Source organism: Chiloscyllium plagiosum, chromosome 9 (genome assembly GCF_004010195.1).
Source record: "Chiloscyllium plagiosum isolate BGI_BamShark_2017 chromosome 9, ASM401019v2, whole genome shotgun sequence".
In the NCBI taxonomy this organism is placed as follows: Eukaryota; Metazoa; Chordata; class Chondrichthyes; order Orectolobiformes; family Hemiscylliidae; genus Chiloscyllium; species Chiloscyllium plagiosum.
Window position 1 is genome coordinate 49,220,415 of NC_057718.1, and position 10,841 is coordinate 49,231,255.

General features: G+C 40.0%; 1 long non-coding RNA gene across 2 annotated transcripts in view; it reads left to right on the forward strand.

The window, feature by feature from the left end:
* The first annotated feature begins 4,609 nt into the window (after nt 1-4,609).
* The window catches only part of LOC122553222, a 25,088-nt gene continuing 18,856 nt past the window's right edge, over nt 4,610-10,841 (forward strand). For both annotated transcript variants that reach the window (XR_006312642.1, XR_006312644.1), the window contains exon 1: nt 4,610-4,765. This is a non-coding gene — a long non-coding RNA (uncharacterized LOC122553222). The remainder of the gene's footprint in view (nt 4,766-10,841) is intronic.

Sequence of the window (10,841 nt, forward strand, 5' to 3'; positions counted from 1 at the left end):
CAATATGTCACTCCTAATTTGATTCACTATGCTGCTGAATGTGTCCCCTGCTGAAGTAGATCATGCTGAACTTGCTTCCTATTCAAAATCAGGTGTAACATTGTCCACTTTGTGGCCTGTAGCATTTTTGCCATATAAGGGTGATATTTTCTTCTAAAATATTCCACAACATTTAATTATTGAACACATGATTGAAGCTTATTGTAAGTGTGCTCAGCCAAGATAAACACAATGTGTAATCTTTCCATCAGGCTTTATTTATATCCGTACTGTGGCATGTTCTTAAATATTGGGTACTTCTTAGCTTTCATTGCTCACTTGAGAACTTAACCGCTTAGAGTAAGTGTTCATGTATGTTTGCCAATTCAGATTTCATTGTATGGTTTGAACTTGCACAAGTTGTACTGCATTAGTAGTCTTGAATCGCTATTTTATGCAGTTTTGATGAATTATTGGAACACAGAACTCCCCTTGCACAAACCAATGTAGCTGTACTATTGTTATGGCTGCTCCCACATGAAGTTGGTCCAAGCAGCAAATATTCAGACCTAGGATTACCAACTTGGATATATTTAGAGAGATTTACCTTCTGACATATGATCACAATGGGAACTGTGACTGACATCCCCTCTATTTGAATCTGACCTACGTGCAAGTCCTAACACAGGGACAGCTGTGCCTGTTGCTGAGAAAGCTTCCAAAACATTGAACTTTTATGTATCTACATCCTGAATCTTTTTACTCAGCTGCATCAAATTGTCCTTCGCTCCTCAGTTTTGAGATGACACAGAAACGTTCGCCACATGCTTGACTTCTCTGCTGGTTTCCTGTTGTTACCCAATCTCTGCTTCTTTTACAATCCAGTAAGACAAGCAGACGAGGTATTAATAGTCCAACAACTGGTATATTCATTGCAGATGATCAGGGATCAGTGTACAGATAGGCCATCTCAAAGTATCTGAAGCTGATCTTCTAGTCCCTCAAGGTAAATATTAAAAGCCTCCTGTAAATTGTCAACATTAGTAGTCACAGTAGCCAGAATAATTACACTGGCGCATGGGCCAACTGTTTTCTGCAACTCCCTTCGAGATGGTCACTTACTTTCTCCACAGCAGATTGAGGTTCCAGAAACCCTAATATATGTACCGATGTTGAATCTGAACTGATTTGTTTTCTGTACCAGTTGATTTAGGGAACATTGATTTGTGAAGGATTTCATAAAGTACTTCTGACAAACTTCATCCTGTCCATATATGCACCAGTAGGGAGGTGAACAAGTGAGTTCTTATAGCAGATGCACCTTTAGCCTGAGTCCACTCTTCCTCATGTTGCTGCTTTAATGTGGCCATCTATGGTTCTTGCTTTGTTTCTGGCATATGTAGATAATTTCAATTTGGGCCCTGGAGCAATATCTACAAATTAGATCAATAAATTCAGGTATAGGGTTTCTTATTTATTGAGGAAAACTGTAATATACATCAGGAGAACATTGATTGGAAAGTGAGGAGGCAAATGATAAATATATTCTAATACAATGAAGTTTAAAGTAATACTGTTAGTCAACCAAGAGTGCAGAATTTGATATTTCTGTTATAAAAAGCACATTATGTGAAAGCTTTTTGCCTTGCATTCTTTAGAACAATTCACAAGAATTCATGGGGAAAACCAACATTTTGAGTGATGAGAGGAGAGTGCTAATCGATAGACAAGTGGACTCTGATTGGTAGAGACATTGACATGGAAAATGCACCCATTAATGTTGATTGACAGTTTACTGACAAGCTTTGTTTGATTTTTAAACTAGGAATTTAACTCTGATTTGTCAGGACAGATTCCTGAGAATCACACCAGTGAAGGGCTGTCATCTATTTTGTTGAGTTGACGCAGGTGCTGTGCATGTACATGTTCTTTCTAACTGCAAAGAACAAGGCTCTCTATATTAATAAATCTAGTTTCCAGTACACAAATGTGCTGTACTGTAAACCTGACTGACAATCCTAAATTAGTGTAAGTGTAATTCTTTGTAAACCCAGGATTATCCAGCAGATGTGCCTATCTGCAAAATTATTCTTAACGCTTGATACTGTGTTGTGTGTGTTACAAGCAGGGGTCGGTTGGTTACAATCAGTACCTTGTTGCTGCAAACAGCCAAGAGATACACTGTATAATATGATCTGCCAGTATTTATGATGGCCTACATATCTTGTTTCACACCTACACTGAAGTTCAGCTCCTACATTATACATTTTTATGATAGGCACAATATCTTTTTGACTTGATAGCATCATCCTGTGAGTGGTATATACTACTGCTACATAACTGAGCAAGTCAAGGAGTTTCATCCCTTCACCCACCAACCCCCCTCCATTTTGTATATTTCTATAGTTTCCTACATTTTGTCTTCTTCTTTCCTTGAATACAGATTTAAATTTATCATTTTCTAACCTGCTGGGACTGTTCCAAAATCTCAATAAATTTGGAAAGTTGTGACCAATGTCTCTTTTATCTCTATAGTCACTTCTTTTAAGGCCCTAAGATACAGGCCATCTAGTCTAGGGAGTTGTCAACATCTGTGCTGCTTTCCAACCATTTAACTCATCAGTATATCCATATTCCTCTTAAGTATGTATCTGGCTTCCCTTTAAAACCATCTGTATTGTTCACCTCAAATACTGATGGCCTTGCAAGTCTCACGACTCGTATTGTTCTCTGGCTAAAGAGGTTCATCTTAAATTCTCTTTTTAGTTCTTGGTGAATATCCATGATTGACAACATCTAGTTTTGCTCTTTATCACAATAAAAGCACTGTCATTCAGAGTTTTCAGAGCTTTCAGAGTTTTAAATACCTCAATTGGATCACCCTCTCAGCTTCTATATTTCCACACAGAAAGGAGACCCCAGTCTCCATTCGTTCTTTGCATATGTAAGCTCACAATTCTGGCATTATCTTTGTAAATCTTGTTTTGCTCCTTTCCCACTACCTTCATGTCCCTTTCATAATATGGCATCAAGACTTTTACAAAGTGCTCCAAGTGTGAAGTCCATATGCTGGAACAAGCACCTCCTCATTGTTACAAATTTCCATGTTTCAACATGTCAACCTTCTCAGAATCCTTTTAACTTGTGCTAGGTTCCTCAGAAACTGATACCTTACAACATTTTCTCAAGTTCCCAAAGTTGGATAATTGAGCTTGCAGAGTCTGAAATGCTGCCAGATACTTAATTGAGAAACTATCTTAGAATTTGATGGTGCTCCAGCGACAGGAGGAGACAACGGGGGAACTTAATCATGCAGGAGACTAAAACCCAGCTTTCTCACAGTGGATGAAAATATGATAGGGCAAAGGTTATGGGTGAGAGGGGAAAGATTTAAAAGGGACCTAAAGGACAACTTTTTCACACAGAGGGTGGTGCATGTATGGAATGAGCTACCAATGGAAGTTGTGGAGGCTTGTACAATTACAACATTTAAAAGGCATCTGAATGGGTATATGAATAGGAAGGGTTTAGAGGGATATGGGCTGGGTGCTGGCAAATGGAGCAAGATTAGGTTGGGATTTCTGGTCGATATGCACAAGTGGACTGAAGGGTCTGTTTCCATGCTGTACATCTCTATGACTCAAAGTTGAGCCTCCCAATACTAGGTATCTCTGTATCCACACATGCTCATTAAAAGGTAATATCGCTGGAATTAAGTGCAGTTTCCCATGTAAGCTCCATATGATTGAGAAATAGGTGCTTTTAGATTCACAGCTACATATAATTGGCGTGCAGCAGGTGAGAGAACACACTTGCTAGAGTTGGAGCAATTAGCCGGAGATTTTACCACTTTGGGGAGCATTGATCCCTGGCATATCATATTGTGATCGGGTGGCACCATGCAAAAGGCATCAGGAAAAGGCTGTTTGAAGCAGGCAGGAAAGATGAAGGTGCAGGGATATGCAGAGCATAGAAAAGGGAAAGGTCTAATGTCATGGTTGTGGTGATCATGTTGATGGGGGAGAACTTTCTGGGTAAGGAGGTTGGATCGTGGCCCGAAAGTGCAGGGTCAGTGCTCTCAATGGTGAAGTACTCAGAGTTGCACTGTGGGTACTGGGCAGCTGAGGGAACAGAAGGGGTGTGGGATGCAATAGAATGCTAGTTCTAGAATCATGGCAAAGTATTTGATTATCTTACTTGTTGGTGTGGTAAAATGGAATCATACAGTATAGTTGGCATGGACAGTGGGAGTGATCAGGTTCAAGGTGCGCACGGGGCAGTAACAGGTGTAGCTGAAGGTGTAGAGAGTCATGTGTAAGGTGATATTTGTAGAGTAAAGGGTGTAGGAGTTTCAAGGACAACAAACTGTAAAGGAGTGGTGAAATGTGGAGAATTAAGGGTGATATGGAGGTTGTAGTCAGTCACTGGAGAAAGCATAACGTTGTGGAATGATATTAAAAAAGTGACTAACACCATATCTTGCAATGGTTCTGATAATACAGTAACTCCAGAGGTGTGTTTCCTTGAAGTGGCAGGAGGATGGGTGAAGTTATTGATGAGCACGATTGGCTGGTTAAAGGTTAAATATGGTGGAGGGAAGTCATGTGATGTAATGACATCATCAGTTTTTTCAGAGGGAACCAGCTTAGTCTAACTTTGCTGCCTTTCATGTGAACACCTCCATAATAAAGCTCCTGCTGTTTAATGCCTTGGCCTCCTGGTCCTCCTACCAACTTAACAAGACATCCTGATAACCATGAGTGAAGTGGATGGGAACCATGTTCAGGTATGTTCTCATCTTTATGGCCATCCTCTGAACACAGTAGCATTGCTACCTGACCCACAGGTCTTAATAAACCAACATCCAAGCAAGATTGGGCAAAGGAGGTGATAAGATGTTGAAAGCCAGTCATCCAGCCCCTAAGCTGAAAAGTCACATTCTTCCTTCACTACTTCTGGTGAGTTCCAGAGCTACTGGAAGATTCTGCCTAATGCTGAGCAGAGCAGCCAGCATGTTACTGACAGAATGAATTTGGATAATGACTGAGATTATATTGGAAAACAAGATTTCTTTTGGGATGACACTGGAGCCCTATGCTGACCCTCACCCACAAATGTCTATGATGTCCACCCATACAATTCCTCATGTCAAGTGACAGTCTGCTGGTGATTGTAGCCAAGTGTTCTTTCAGAATAGTCAGAAGTTACTTTTAGTGTTTAAATGTGAATTCTAGAAAATCTTGTAAAACATTTTGGTGGGAGATACAATCCACTCATGAGAAATTCTGCAAAACTATTGAAAATAAAAGTGGTCATGTCAAAACCTAGAGGTTGTATGAACTTTGGATTGAGTTTATTTCAGGCATATTCAATAGTGACAGTGTAATTTGGATAGAGACATGATTTATAAACATAAATAAACATTTTGTCTAACTTACACCAAACTTATAGCGGAAGATGGAAAGATCACCACAGCAAACTGACCCTTCATTATCATATCAGTAAGATTTACAGTTGAGCTATTTTCCTGATCTTTCTCGCAGGAGGTTGATGCCCCTTTCCTTAGAATGGGGTATTAAAGGCAAATGCATAGTCTACAACAAAATGTAGGCTGCAATTAGCTAATTGAGCACTATGTAGGATTGAAGTTTGGTCTTTCTTGAGATGTATATTATTTCTTTTAGTGCATTTGCTCACTAAACCACTGGAAATACTGAAGGCAATAGATAGTGAATGAATAAATTGTTTGGTTCTGTTTTTGTAATACTATGGTAATAATTGTTAGAGTACATATTAGGTAGTACATTGAAGCATGCACAGTTGCACTGCAGTGCATTTCTTTGTGTCTTTCTGAGCATTTGCCAACATCAGGCTCCAATTTAATGAATGTCTGTCTTCATTACAATTATCTCCAGCTGCACCCTGGTGCTATGCCACTTAATATACAACGGTTTTCTCTTACTGTCCATGCCACTGAAACTTATAGACACTCACATCTGCCAAAAGCAGCTATAAAATGGCTGTTAACATGAGTGATCAAACTATAGAGACAGCATACTATGATATCATCGTTTATTGTAAGTAATGAAGAAGAATTAATAGTTGACATCAGTTTCTGCGAAGGAGTCAAGTTACCAGAATACTCCCATGTGTAGCACTGCCATTAGTCTCCAAGTTTAAGAAAAAGTTATAAGGCAAGTGAAATGCTTAGTCAGAGGCCTGCAAGTAGAAACTGTTCAAGGAAATAGATTGTTGCATTCTTGACTCATTAAAACTTGCTTTTTAACTGATTCCAACTATGTTTTTAGTCATACGTTGAAAGCATTTTATATATGAGCTATTGCAGACAAGTATAAAATAGCCAAAGAAGGTAATGTCACATGGAAATTCTCCAAAAAGGACGGGGATTACCTTTGATGTGTGGTTTGTCAGCAGCAAAGACCATATTTAGTGACTTAATATTACCTTGAATTATCATTGAGTTTAACCTCTCAGCTATTTAAGTATTTTCATTAATTCCTCCTGTATTTCTTTTCCTCTTATTGTTTTAAAAGTGCGGTCAAAGAACTATATATACATGTGTGATCCAAATTCCATTCCTGATAATTCTATTACAAATTTCTTGCTCTGTTCAAAATGTTTGGTTAATTAAATATAAAGAGAACATGACTAATTAGAAACTTTTCATATGCTAATTTTACTCTAGCAGCAAAGTCTTGAACCTGGAAATTACTGAAAAAGATTCTTTCTGAATTCTGAACATGCTTGTCTCATTCTATTTTAGTAAATGTGTCAACCAATTTATTTTAAATGGGCTAATACTTGTATTAAAATAGTAAAAGAAGAAATATATACGAGAGCATTAAGTATTCTTATAATTACTTGCATTAGTTTCCAGACTGTCATGGCGATATAAATTTGTTCGTTCCAAACTGCCGTTTACTTAAAGTTGATGCATTTGTTTAACTACCTGGAAAAGGCAGTTAGTCCCAGTTACATCTTTCCTTTTATATATGCTTTCTCAGATTCCATTTCATGCTCTGCTCCTTTACATCAAAGTTAAAGGCAACGTTCTACTTCGCACAATTATTAGGTCAGGGTCAAGGTCATGGCATCAAGGACCAATGATGTTAATGCACAACTTTCTAGAAACAAAAGATACTGCCTCATTCCTGCCCTTTGACAGCAAGACATTATTGGGCCAGTTATGGCTTCAAAGCACTGAAGTGAAATTGCAGTCAATAGGAATTGAGGAAAAAAAACTTCACATTGGCTAGAGTCATACCTACAACAAGAAAGTTGGTTGTGGATGCTTGAGGTTGATCATCTCAGGCTTGGGACATTACTGCAGCTGTCCAACTGTAATGTCCTGGGCCCACCTATTTCAGCTGCTTTGTCAATAAGTGTAGAAACAGAGATGGTTTCTGATGATTTGATACTGCAATGCTCGATTCCATTCACAAACCCTGAGATAATGTTGCACTTCATGCCCACATGTATCAGAATTTTGTCACCATTCAGGTTTGGGCTCATTAATAGCAAATAACATTTGTGTCACGTATGTATCAGACAATAACCACCTCCAATAAGAGAGCATTTAACCACCTTCCCTTAACAAGAAATAGCATCATCAAAATCATATCTCTCATTATCGACATCTCGGGGTCATCATTGACTAGAAACTTATCTGGAACAGGTGAGAAACTTTGATATTCTGTCACAAAAATTTATCCCCTAATTCTCTAATGTGTTCCCATCATCTACAAGTCTTGTGTATGATGGAATACTCTCCATTTTCTTGGATGATTTCTCTTTTCTGTTTCTCTGTCCTGAGTTCTATCACTCAGTAACATTGCAATGCATTTCTGCAACTTGTCTAGGTTTCTTTAGTAGAACTTCCCAAATCTGCTACCTTTACTGCACTGCTGCCTCACAGCACCAGGGACATGGGGTTCGATTCCAGCCTCAGGAGGCTGTCTGTGGATTTCTTCTGGGTGCTCTGCTTTCCTCCCACAGTCCAAAGATGTCCAGGTTAGGTGAATTGGCCATGCTAAATTGCCCATAGTTTACAGGGGTGTGTAGGTTAGCCAGGGGAAATGTAGAGTAATAAGGTAAGGGAATGGGTCTGGGTGGGATACTCTTTGGAAGGTCATTGTGGACTTGTTGGGTCAAATGGCCTGTTTCTGCATAGCAGGGATTTTATGATTTACTACCTAGAAGGAGAAGGGTGCATCATCTGCAAATTTCCTCTCGGTCACACTCCAACCTGATATTGCCCTTCTTTCGTTACACTAGGTCAAAATTTGAGCTTTTTTTTCTCTTCACCTTTTATAGGAAGGATGTTATTAAGCTGGAGAAGGTTCAGAAGAAATTTATCAGGATGTTGCCTGGAATGGATGGTTTGAGTTATAAGGAGCACCTTGATAGATTGAGATTTTCTTCACTGGTGCATAGGAGGTTAAGGCGTGACCTTATGGAGGTTTACAAAATCATGAAGGGTATAGATAAGGTGAATGGCAGGTGTCTTTTCTCTTGAGGATTTCAAGATTTGGGTCTGTATTTTGAAGGTGAAAGGAGAAAGCTTTAAAAAAAAAAGACATGAGGCGTAATTTTTTACAAAGGCAGTAGTTCATGTGTGGAATGAAATTCCAGAGGAAGTAATTGATGTGGGTACTGTTACAATGTTTAAAAGACATTTGGACAAGAACATAAATAAGAAATGTTTGGAGGGATATCGGCCAAATGCAGGCAAGTGGGACTAGTTTAATTTAGGATTATAGTTGGCATGGACTGGTTGGACCAAAGGGCTTGTTTCTGTGTTGCATGACTCTATGGCTCTATTACCCTGGGAGAGTTTCTCAACCACTCGAACTACAACAGTTCAAGAAGATGATCCCCTGCCAGTATTCTCAACAGCAGTTCAGGATGGGCAATAAATGTCCTTGCCAATGTGCTAACAACGCATGAAGAAGAAAAGGTTTATGAATATGACATCTCCTAAATGGATGGGGAAGGGGAGTCCAGAGCTATAAGTTTAAGGTTTATGGTAAGAGAGAAGAGATTTAAAAGGGACTTAAGGGGGCAACTTTGTATGGAAGGGGAGGTGGTGGAAATTGGTACAATTATAACATTTGGAAGGCATTTGGATGGGTAAATGAATAGGAAGGGTTGAGAGAGATACAGGACAAATGCTGGCAAATGGGGCTAGATTAATTTGGGATATCTGGTTGGCGTAGTTGAGTTGGACTGAAGGGTCTGTTTCCTTGCTGCAGATCTCTATGCCTCTGTTGGAGCTGAGGATAGGAGAAAGTGGATTGGCTGTGCTGTAAGCAAGTAGGCAAAAGTGAGTACTGCAGATGCTGGAGATTACAGCCAAAATTAGAGTAGTGCTGGAAAAGCACAGCAGGTCAGGCAGCATCTGAGGCGCAGGAACATTGATGTTTTGGGCAAAAGTCCGAAAGTCCACAAAAATGACTTAATGCTTCCAGTTGCCTGCAAATTCAACACTCCACCTTGTTCCCTGGCCAACATTTCTGTCTCAGGCCTGCTGCAGTGTTCCAGTGAGCCTCAGCACAAGCTTGAAGAACAACATCTCATTTTACACTGGGGGACCCTGCAACCTCTGGAACTCAACATCATATTCAATAATTTTAGAGCCTGACTACATCCTTCCATGTTTTTAATTCAAACCCTCGCCCTGGTCCTGTCATGACATGCATTATTTTCAGCATAGCCTACCCATTCTGTCCAACTCTCTGCTCTCATTATCACTTATGCAGCTTTACTTAAGTCCTGGCCAGTTGTCAGTAATTTCTGTTTTTGTTCCAAAAGAGCCCCCCCGTGGAATCCCAGTCCTTCCAGAACTGGTAAAGTCAACTGATCAGCCCTCTGGCTTTAAGGGAAAAGAGCATGCTTTCTAATTTTGCCTGAATTAGTGCAGCTTAAATAACAGTCAAGAAGCTTGACAGCATCAGAACATATCTGCCTGCTAGTTTGGCACTACATGCTCAAACATTCACTCCCTCCACCACCGATGCTCAGTGCAGCCACATGTACCATCTGCAAAGTGCACAGCAGAAATTTACCAAGGATCCTTAGACAACACATTCTAAATTCACAATCACTAACATCTGGAAGGACAAGACTCTCAGGTACATGGAACATCACCCCCACCTGCAAGTTTCCCTCCAAGCCACATAGCACACTGACTTGGAAACATATCATCATTCCTTTACTTCAAAATGAAGCACGGTGGTTCAATGGTTAGCATTGCTGCCTCACAGCGCCAGGGACCTGGGTTCGATTCCAGACTCAGGCGACTATCTGTGTGGAGTTTGCACATTCTTGTGTCTGTGTGGCTTTCCTCCTGGTGTTCCAGTTTCCTTCCACAGTCCAAAGGATGTGCTGGTCAGGTGGTTTAGCCATGCTAAATGCCTCATAGTGTCTCGGAATCTGTAAGTTAGGTTGATTAGCCAGAGGGAATGCAGGATTATAGGGATTAGATTTGTGAAGGGTAGGTCTTGCCTTACAAGTCTTTTTGAATTCTTTGAGGAGGTGAACAAGCATGTGGATGTAGTGTACATGGATTTTAGTAAGGCATTTGATAAGGTTCCCCATGGTAGGCTTATGCGGAAAGTCAGGAGGCATGGGATAGAGGGAAATTTGGCCAGTTGGATAGAAAACTGGCTAACCGGTCGAAGTCAGAGAGTGGTGGTAAATGGTAAATGTTCAGCCTGGAGCCCGGTTACAAGTGGAGTTCCGCAGGGATCAGTTCTGGGTCGTCTACTTTTTGTCATTTACATAAATGATTTGGATGCGAGCATAAGAGGTACAGTTAGTAAGTTTGCAGATGACACCAAAAT